Below are 11,288 nucleotides of genomic sequence, written 5' to 3'. Positions count from 1 at the left end.
TTACTTGGATATATCCCAAATCTGAGAGTTGACAGTTCCTCACAGCGAATTAGTGAAAGGTGATCAATTACTATCACAAAGCATGTTTTCTGTCCCAAGCATGACAAGCTACATAAAAGTAGATTTGCAAAACACAGCATACCGTAAACTAGAAAACAATGCCTTAAGTTATCTGGTCCTAGGGTCCAGTGTGCAATCCCATGTCTAGATACAATGATAGGACACTATGAAATCCTCAACGTCATGAGCCATGAAATCATCTCCATTGGCAGAAACCACTTCCCTAAAAACTTTAAGAGCATTTTCTATGATGTTCCTCTAAAATTATGGTGCTCAGAAACTCTTGCTCTGATTCTGAAATGGACCAGTTAGCCTGGACCAACAATGGATGAATTTTCTGGACTCATCATAATTCACAGTATCCCATTAAATTCTTCCAGGTTAAAGGTGGGTGCAAAGTGTTTTTGTGAATCTTATCAACATTTCACACTCTATGGGTGTTCAGTGAAGTACTCCTCTGTAATACAAGGCCAAAAGGTCACTTGGAGGAACTTCAAGGGCTCACCATAAAGATACACACTTTGGGAGACTTCCCTGGCGGTCCAGTGGTTAAGACTCCACGCTTCCCCTGCAGCGGGTGCAGGTTCAATCCCTGGTCAGGGAACTAAGATCCAGCATGCCACGCCACTTGGCCAAAAAGTTAAAAAAAAAAAAAAAAAAGACTTTGGGAGTCATTCATGACTCTTCACCTCTGCCCGGTTATCACCTGGAATTGCATTTCCTGCTCAGTTTGTGAAATGCACCAGCCAGGAATTGATTTGTTTGCTTATAATTGGAGATGGAACCGAAATGCATGAAATACAAAGGTGGGTTCTGGAAATGTTTGAGAATTCCTGCCTCGCAGCTTTAAAGAACAGTAGTATTCTTTAAAAATCTACTCCAAGACCCAAGCATCTCTGCTTCTGTTTCTGTCTCCACAGTAATATCTCAAAGATGACTTTTTTGGTTCAAGGCTAATCATGGTCTCTCCTAAAAATTCAATGCCAACTCCACCCACTTTCCCTCTTCCTTTCAGAACTAAAATCCCTTAAATCTGCTGAGATGGTCTTACTCTTCCCTCTCAGTTTTCTTTTCTTATCAAATTTGCCCTATAGTGTTTTTACGACTCCCACATTTTTACCTCTTAATTTGTGGCTGTTAATAAGTGTTTCTTGTGTAGCACCCTTTATCCTTATTTCCACAGTACAATGCCACTTTATCGTCAACTTTTGGAAAAACTTCTTCTAGGATATTTCAAATTGTGTGTGACTCTCTGTGGCTTTCCAATCCTTGCTTTTTTTTTTTTTTTTTTCTTTTTCTTTTTGGCTGCATTGTGTGGCCTGTGGGATCCTAGTTCCCCAACCAGAGATCAAACCGGGACCTTCGGCAGCGAGAGCCGGGAGTCCCAACCACTGGACTGCCAGGGAAGTCCGCAATTCTTGCTTTAGACGTAACATTCTTAAAAAAAAGAAAGCAACCCTATTCTATGCATCTCTCTGTCATAGTCGTGGGGTAGAACACATTGTAGGTGTCAGCGTGTTTTGAATCATACTGAATCTTGGTGGATTTTTTTTTTTTCCAGGATGTATTTCTGTTTCTCCAATATCCTCATTATAAATCTTTTCCTCTGGAAATTCTCCCTGAATCACATTATCAAGCCCTCTCCCTGCCACCGTTCACTGTAATTTTACTCTTTTTCTAGATGATGAAAGAAATCGGGCATGTCCATTTCTCAGTTTCTACAGTTTCACATAAAAAATGAACAGCATAGGAATCGCAAAGAAACTATGTCTTTTAAACAGTACTTTGTGTTTTCTTTAATTGAAATGATAGTTTTTAACAAGCTGTTCTTGTTTACTCATAACTAGTTTGGTAAATAAGAACAGTTGAGTTTTATGCCTGACTGAATAAACTGAGCGGAGATTTTTAAAAAAGTATTTTATATTCGGAGCATTAGATCCAACCAACATGCTTCCAAGCCCACAGAACACATGGCCTTACCACAAGAGATCAATTTCCCCACTTGAAAAGATAACTTAGCAACCAAGACCCGTGAAAGAACAATGAAAGGTCACTCACAACTTTCCAAAATAACGACCATGCCCACTTACATTAATACATCTAAAAAACCAGGAGGTGTAGAAACCATATACTGGCATTTGCTTTGAGATTTTTAAAAAATGCATGGTACAGTCTGTAATCTCAATTTTATTTGCAAAGTCACGCCTCTCCTGACTCCACTGACTATAGCTGGGGTGGGGGCATTTGGCCCAAACCATGCCCCAGAATTAGAATTTTCAGAGCTAGCCAAAGATTCCATCCATGTAAAGCTCCCCAGCTGAGGTTCAGGATCATCTCTGTTACAGGAACACTATTTCATCACAAGTTCTCAAACTCTATCATCTCAGGATCCTGTGACATCCTTAGAGGCGGCTTGGGAGATTATATCTTGAGTGGTTTATCCCAGTGGAAATGAAAACTGAGACATTCCTATAATATTTACTTAGCAATGCTATTGTCAAGACATAAATAATGTATTTGTGGAAAATACACAGATTTTGCAGAACAAAATGAAGACACGAAAAGAGTTACTGTTTTGTGTTCTTGGCAGTCTCTTTGATACCTGGCTTCCTAGCAGACGTCTGGATCCTAACGTGCGTCCCTGCACTCAATCTGTTGTCATGGTTGGAGGGTTATGAATAAAATCCACTCCTGTACAGACATGTAGTCGGAAATGCTTTTTTTCAGAGTGCTGTGGACATTCTTCTTTGATACTTCATCCAAACTCTGCAAAAATGAGTCGTTTCTTGAAGATTACTTGAAAAGGACCTTTTCATATCCCGTTTTCTTAAAAAGCATAGGTCTGTCTTGCATTTTCAGTGGATCTTTGAGCCAGGCATGATTTTATAACAGGATGCGTGATTCATTTTCAAAATACTGCTTCCGAACATTATGCAGATCTTCTAAATATTCACACATGGTACCACGTAGCATTAAACATCTCATTTGTTAAAATCACCACGAATCTCCTCAGAATAGTCTGTGAGTATTGGGAAGCTGTTGAACATTATCATTGGGAATAACTGCTGTCAGTTGTTATCCTTGGGGTGACCAGCTCATTTTGGTCACTTCCAAAACCATGTCTTCCAAATCCTCAAGTCTGAAGTTTCTCTAGCAGTCAAGGGAAAATGATATTCCATGAGAAAAAGGTATCTAGTTCACCACACAACTCAAATAATGGCACGAGTGTACCCACTCACCAAAAACCACGATATTCTTATATCAGGACTTGATACACACCTCCCCTTCTGTCATATAGACTACTGAGAAGGCATATACCCCAGAACTGAGGATTAAGATTCTTTCGTACTCCATTGAGGACATACTGAAGTGAAACAGACTTGTTGCAAGCTACCTACATAAGCAGAAAGAGGGGTTCCCTGGAGGTCCAGTGGCAAACACGCCGCGCTCCCAATGCAGGGGCCCTGGTTTTGATCCCTGGTCAGGGAACTAGATCCCACATGCATGCCGCAACTAAAGATCCCCCATGCCGCAATGAAGATCCCACGTGCTGCAACTAAGACCCGGCACTGCCAAATAAATAAATAAATAAATATTAAAAAAAAAAAGCAGCAGAAAGAGTAAAACAATACACAGTTTTAGTATCACTGAATTAATTTGTGCTAAGGTACCTGCAGTTTTGCATTGCACGGCTTTTGCACTATCAGTACCAAACCAACCCAGTGAAAAAAGGCAAATATTACCTTAGCATTATTAGCAAAACAGTTTTGACTTAACCCCTAAGAAAGTTTGAAGACTCCCAGGGGTCCATGAGTGACAGTTAATAAGAACCCCCAACTTAGTATCTTGGGAGAGCCCAGTTCCCACAAATATTTTTCACTATATAAGGTGTATTTTTTTTTTCCCTTGGAAATTATTACCTCCTAATTGCTCTTGCATTGCACAGATTTTTAAAGGCCCGTGTCTGATGTTAAGAAAATTGTCTTGATGCATGCCTGGTCTCCTACAACACACGAAGCATTTGCATCTGCAAAATCGGCTACAATCTCTTCGGGTCAGGAAAGCATCTTGGGAAAGTAGCCCAGTGAATGCAAAATCGTTGTCATGCACCATCATCGTCCAATCTCCAGAATGAACAGAGTTGCACTCCCAGTAACTATACAGGAATATACATACTCAAGATGTATCGCACAATGATGGATTTGGAGGCGGTGCTAGGTAGAAGGATTGCTTGCCTGGAGAAACTGAATGAAACTGGCTCAGGAAAAAGCAGAATGAACAGGAAGTGTTCATCCCAATCCATCACTAGACGTCTTCAGAGAGGCCAGTGGTTCCAGGAGAACTCTTAGAACTGAGTTCTAAGGATGGATTCCAGGGGAAAGGCAGAAGTGGTTCAGAAAAGCTCTAGTAGCTTCTACGATCTCCCTTTTGTGTGTTGACCAGCACGGCCAACTGACAACTTGGATAACACGGAGATTTTTGCTAGTGGCAGTGAATGCTGAAAAGACCGTTTCCTATACCCTTCACTTTCCCCCTCTCTTGACCTTAGAGCATATAGACCCCAAGGAACCCTCCCAACCTTGAGCGTCGTAACACATGTTAAAGCTTAGTTGAACCATTGAAGAGAGAATCTGGATTTTCAACAACTCTGGAGATCAGATCTGCTCTAGGTGGTCCTTTGTCCTGACCAAACCGTGACATTCTCTTTACCTCTAAAATCAGACCGGAGAAGAGACAATCTGGATTTTCAACAACTCTGGAGATCAGATCTGCTCTAGGTGGTCCTTTGTCCTGACCAAACCGTGACATTCTCTTTACCTCTAAAATCAGACCGGAGAAGAGACAGCTCTCTTGGGAACCACCATGGGTGCTTTCTTCTGCATATGCTTAGAAGAAACACTTTTGAGAATTTGAGGAAGCATGTGGCTCCTTTAAATGCACACATGCACACACATAATTTTATCCACTATCAGGTGATTCTTAGACCCTCTAAAGTTTATGCATGATGCTGAGTTAAGAACCCCTAGATGAAGGGTATCAGGCTGATGTTTACCCCAAAGTTGGAACATTCTCCTAGCACCTTTAATTGAACGTGTTGGGAGATCCCAGTCCTACGTGAGTGTGTGAGGATGTTATTATTAACTCCTGACACAATACTTAACGAGTTATTTTCTGAAAATGTCAATGTGGGGACACTTAAGTTTAGTTCACAAGGATGGTACCTTAAGCACAAAAGGTAGCAGCCAAAGCAATCCTGAACTAGCTCTGTACCTCATTTCTCGTGTCAGTCTTCAGCTTATAATTATGCAAACGAAACCTCGCCATTTGCTAGACCTCATAATTCATGCCCTACATGATATCAGTCGACAACTGTTTATGGAAACACTGCCATGTAGGCAGAGCTCTGCCAGGCCCTCCCAATCCACGGCAAGGCACACCTTATCAAGAAACACACAATAAGAATGAAGATTCAAGACTCATAGTAGGAGGGATGAGTGAAAAGGAAAAGACTAGATGTAATCAACTGCTGAATTGCAGAATATCAGTCAGAGGTGCTATCAGGTTCGGCGACAGGGGACTTAAGTAAGGCGCATCACTCCCTTGCAGAAACTGGGTCTAAGCTAAATGGCTCAAGGCAGAGTGAGGTTACTCCCTAATTTCTAGGTCTGGTTCTTCTAGGGGAAGTTGGGTCCCATTCCTTGAAGTCTCCATGGACACACGATCTGGGGTCTACAGAGTATTAGCTTGATGGATCAAAGATGTTTGACATTTTTTTTTTTTCCAAAGCAAGAAGCATTCTGATGAGGGTTGCAGGAAACTCAACATGAAAAACACAAGAAGAGGGACTTCCCTGGTGGTGCTGTGGTTAAGCGTCTGCCTACCAATGCAGGGGACACAAGTTCAATCCCTGGTCCAGGAAGATCCCACATGCCACAGAGAAACTAAGCCTGTGCACCACAACTACCGAGCCTGCGCTCTAGAGCCCGCGAGCCACAACTACTGAGCCCGTGAGCCACAACTACTGAGCCCATGTGCCACAACTACTGAAGCCCACACGCCCTAGAGCCCTTGCGCTGCAACTACTGAGCCTAAGTGCTGCAACTACTGAAGTCCGTGCACTCTGGGGCCCACATGCTGCAACTACTGAGCCCACCTGCTGCAACTACTGAAGCCCACATGCCTAGAGCCCATGCTCCGCAACAAGAGAAGCCACCGCAATGAGGAGCCCGTGCACCGCAATGAAGAGCAGCCCCCACTCGCCGCAACTAGAGAAAGCCTGTGTGCAGCAACAAAGACCCAACGCAGCCAAAAATAAAATAAAATAAAATAAAGATATGTCTAAAAAAAAAAGAGAAAAGAAAAACACAAGAAGATATATCCTGTAAACAGAATGGCAATGAATGCATCTTCCAGCTAAGGAATTCTCTCACAGATAGTCCCTTTTCTCTGACATCTTTTCCGTAGCCTGGGCGCACTAACCAAGAGGAAGAGCATATCTATATACCTAACTGGACCCGCTATCGTCCATTATGCTTATATCAGAGTATAAACAGCCCGAGAAACGGGTATACTTTGTATTTGGTGCCATTATTCAATTCGCTGGACAAGTGTTTACTGAATATCTTCTGCCAGTCCAGAAATGCAGCATATGGTGTGCATGTGGACTTGTGTATGGGGGCTCAGGGAAAGATGGATGGGAGGAGAAAAATGCAAGAATAAATACCATATGGTTTATCCCCCCACAGAGTTCCCAGGCTAGGCGGCAGAGAACTGCAGACACGCGTTACCATAACACCGTGTCATTACACTGCAAGAGAGGAGTCTTGAAAACACTGAAGGAGCTCGGATAAGCTCTGTTGAAGCACCAAGCACCCTCTTGACACTCGGTAAATGAGAACTGGATGAGAAAGGAGTTCAGATGAAGAGCCAAGATGCCTTCCTGCACTGCAGAAAGCACCACATCAAGTGGAAGCCAATACACAAGACAGTATCGACAGTTGATTGGGATATAAGACTTCACTGACCCTCAGAGAAGTACGACTAATTAACGTGTGGCACGTTCCACGGAAACAGAGGTGGACTTTCTTACTGAATGCTTTGTTCAATTTCGGGAGCAGGATATGTCAGTAAACAATAAAAAGAAATTGGAGAAATATTAACAAAAGGAGTACAGAGAGCCACAAAGATAGAACCTAACATATTTACAAAATAAGTAACACGGTGATTTCATTTAAAAGGCAAATTAAGCTAAAGGAAACTGACAGCCGAATCTTTCAACGCACTACACTAATAGAGGATGTAAGCATTGTATTCCACGGCAATGACTGTCATCTCAAAAGCTGGTTTTCCTTCTGAGCTATTCAAATGATGTGGGTTTCAATGTGTTGCTCCTATTTTTGGTGGATGTGCCTTCAGGATTATATACCTTGGTCAGTGTCTAATCTCACTGGATAGGCAATAACAAATGATTTTGTACCTAGCGTACAGCTAACTTGTATGTCTCATCCTATACACTTGTTAATGGCAATTTTAATGGCACACGCACTCCAGTCAACAGAACATCAAAATGCTCGTGGTACAGAAAGAGCTGGACAAGTGTGCTGGCTAGTGGTTGTCTATACCGTCATTCTGCAAAAGACTGGGCTGACTTAGTAGAAGATGCTTTTGATCCAGGAAATGAGCAGACTTCATACATTTTTTTATTGGTGAATAACTAAAAACCCGCACTTTCTTTTCACAAAGTCACTTATGAAATCATCTAACTCAGCCAAAACAAATTCACTTCACCTGCGACCTTTAAGACTGATTAATTTCAAGTTTTCTCATTAAGGCTGTTCTGACTCTCCTTAATCGGATTCTGCCCTAATATGAACCACCACCAAACTAGAATCCACCTTTCTCCAGCCGCTGTCTGTCTCTCCCCTTTCTCCTGCTTGGAATAGCACCGGAGCAGCACAGGTGAAGCTATTTCCCAATTTTAACGTTTAGAATATAATGCTCATTCTCTCACAACACAGAATTCCCTGACTTTAAGCCTCCCTCACCTACAAAGTCCAGACTTCATGACTTTGAAATCCAGGCCCACGACAGGCTCACTTTTCCAACCTTAGGTCTCTGTTTTTACTTTCATGCACCCCAACTGACAAACCAGATAACAAATTCCCTTATGCATGTACTGTGCCCTAATGGCCTCCTTTAGGACTTTCTCAAACACAGGATATGTTCATCTCATCAACAGAATGTAACCAAATGACCCTTGTCACTCACGTGCACCCAACACCGAATTCCTGTCTTCCCCTCTGATTTTGGCACTGTGGTAGCGGACCGCTCCATGACCCACCTTGGGTAATCTCTAGCCAGCTCCAAGGTTCCCCCCCCCCGCTATTTTAAGACCACAGGAGGTCATGCCCACAACTCAACACCCTGGGGACCAGCCTCAAACTAAGAGGGTGTGGGAATCAGCGGATAAGTTGCCCCCATGTTCATATCCTTGCTTACCGAAAGATTTTACCAAAAATGTCTCAATGGCCTTTTGCAAGAGGTTCAGCCATGACCTCTCTCTCTGATCCACTTTTAATATTAACTGGTAGTATGGTTGGCTAGACGGATACAAAATTAATGTCCTACTGGCCTTTCTTTTTATAAAGAAATACAAGAGAAGTATGTTTTAGAAGTATCTTTTCTGTAAGCAATGTTTCAAGAGTCAATAGCCGAAGATTTGGGGTGACTATCCAGAAACCAGTTAAATAGAAAAGCCAGCTCCACTGTAATTTTATCTGAAGAAGCGGTTGAAACAGAAACGGAAATGGCCTTCAAACACAGGAGATTGCTTTCGTGCAATTTCTCTGTTTTATGTTCAAAAGCGTTTATTTTCAGAAACATTGTCTGTCTTTTCCTTTCTGAGGGATCAAATTCCCAACTTGTGCTTGAGTCTCTCTTTGCTTAAACGGCCTTAGAATTAAACTCTCCAATGCCTTGCTTCTTCAAAGTATCCACCTCCCACTCCAGTGAAATTCCTGGAGAGACCAAGGGGTGTCTTTTAGAACAGACGACACCAAAGGACCTTCACAGTTTGTCCGAGAAACGTGGATGACAAAGCAACATCACACATGTCTAACCAGACTGCTTCCTCTTCTATTCCTTTCCTTACAGATGCCCGTAGGTAAGAAAACCGTATTATAAGGGAGAGAGGCTTCAGAGGTCTGTGCCTAGGATCACCTGGGGCAGCAGGATTAAAAACCCAGACAGAATAACCCCACACAAAGAACCCCTGGAGTTAACTACGCTGATATTCAGCTGGCTCCGCTTAGATGGAGCAAATTACAGAGAAAAGCTGTTCAGCTCTACAGACTTGCCCTGAATCCTGTCCTTTCTCCAAAACCATCTGATAAACTGCCTTCCGATTGCTAAAATCTCCTCTGGGATGGTATTAGAGATCACCCTCAGAGCTTGTTTCTGTACAGAGTCAACTCTGAAATGGGCTGGCCACGGACCTCTGCTTTCCCAATCCCTGGAATCCTGCTCCCATGTCTCTGCCTTGCTGACTGACATTTCTGGTCAGCATATACCAGAGGGGGCCTAAAAAAAGAACGAAAACTAACAATGCTGGGCTTCCTGAGAAAGCGATTCTCAATTATTAATAAAAAAACCAACAAAAAGCATTACTTTTTTATTCTTTGAGAGGAAGTTCACGTGGCTTACGCCCCGTTTCCCTCAGATAGAAACAACTATAGTGCAAAATGGAAATTAACTCGTGTTAACTACAATCCTGGGAACGCGTGCAGTCTGCCCTACTTGCAACCCTCTGTATTAGGAACCATCCCAAGTTTGGGGAAATACACAAAGACGCTCCCCCTGCCCCATGAAAGCAAACAGAGGCTGGTTTTCAGAGCCTGCTATATAGAAAGAGAGTCAGCCATCATCACCTAAATCTGTAATATTCTCTAAAGCAGGCAGAGTAGAAAACAGTATAGAGAGAAAAGGGATGGATTCAGATGTGCACTGATTGGAGGCTATTAGCTTGAGGGCCTGGAGGCAGGTAACTAGAAGGGGGGTACCTCACGTGTCAGTGCGGGGAACATCCTTCCCCTTCTCTGGTGGGCCCTGGATTGGCAGAGAGGCCAAAACATTAGAGACGCATTCTGTTGGAGAAGCTGTGTAGAGCTGCTTGCTTGAGTCTGTGACAGGTCTGAGTTCTATTGCCATATATGGTCTGTCCATTGTCTGTTTGTGTATTCAAGTCTCTCAAGTTCATTTCCAAAGCCACACCACTTAAAAACGATGACGAGTTAAGGTTAGTAACTAACGCACAAGAACAAAATAGATTTTAAAGAAATGATAAACTGCAGATCATCTGTTAGCCAAACCAATAGCCTTTGAGAATGATCATAAATGTAAGTTACTACCGTAATTCCTAGAGGCCGTAAGCATTGGAAGAGATCTTGGTGGTATTTGGGGCTGCTTCTTTCATTTTCTATATAATGAGGAACAGAATGTCCTCATTTCTAAAATGAAGAACTGAATGGCAAATTGATTTGCCCAAGGACATACAACTGATACAAGGCATGGTCTGGGTGAGGTGTGCCATGCTTAGTGTGTACAAATCAAGATGCTCTCTCTAAAATATTTTCACGGGGAGTATTCTCCGGGGGTCCCCTCTTCAGTGAAGCTTTACTTTAAATCTGAAATCCACATGTTAAGTTAGGTAGAACTAGAGTTGTAGCCATACGCAATACTTGTACTTGGCATTCTGTTCACTTAATGTAAACTATTTGGGAATTCCCTGGCAGTCCAGTGGGTAGGACTCCGTGCTTTCACGTCCAAGGGCGCAGGTTCATTCCCTGGTTGGGGAACTAAGATCCCATGAGTTGCATGGCGCAGACAAAAAAAAAAAAAAAGTAAACTATTTGACTCCTACTGTAAAAGGGTAATGTCCAGTTCTGCGTGTTAGAACAAGCCATTCAACAAACGTACACAGACTCTGACTTACTGTATGATGGACAACACCACATCTTGACAAGCATATCGAATGTGTTTGCAAAGTTCCCAACTTCAGTATTTATAGAAGATGGCAAAAAGCAACTCTTAATTAGTTACGGTTAATAACCTGAAAACACAAGGTGAGCTTGTCATGTAATTAAAGACAAGCGCATCATTAGATAATTGTCTATGTGGGGGAGATTCTGTGTTTTTTGTTTTAAGCATTATTGTTGCGCTGCCGCTACTCA

Source organism: Eschrichtius robustus, chromosome X, assembly GCF_028021215.1.
Source record: "Eschrichtius robustus isolate mEscRob2 chromosome X, mEscRob2.pri, whole genome shotgun sequence".
Classification (NCBI taxonomy): Eukaryota; Metazoa; Chordata; class Mammalia; order Artiodactyla; family Eschrichtiidae; genus Eschrichtius; species Eschrichtius robustus.
The sequence above is the reverse complement of the archived record's forward strand: the minus strand, read 5'-3'. Positions refer to the sequence as shown.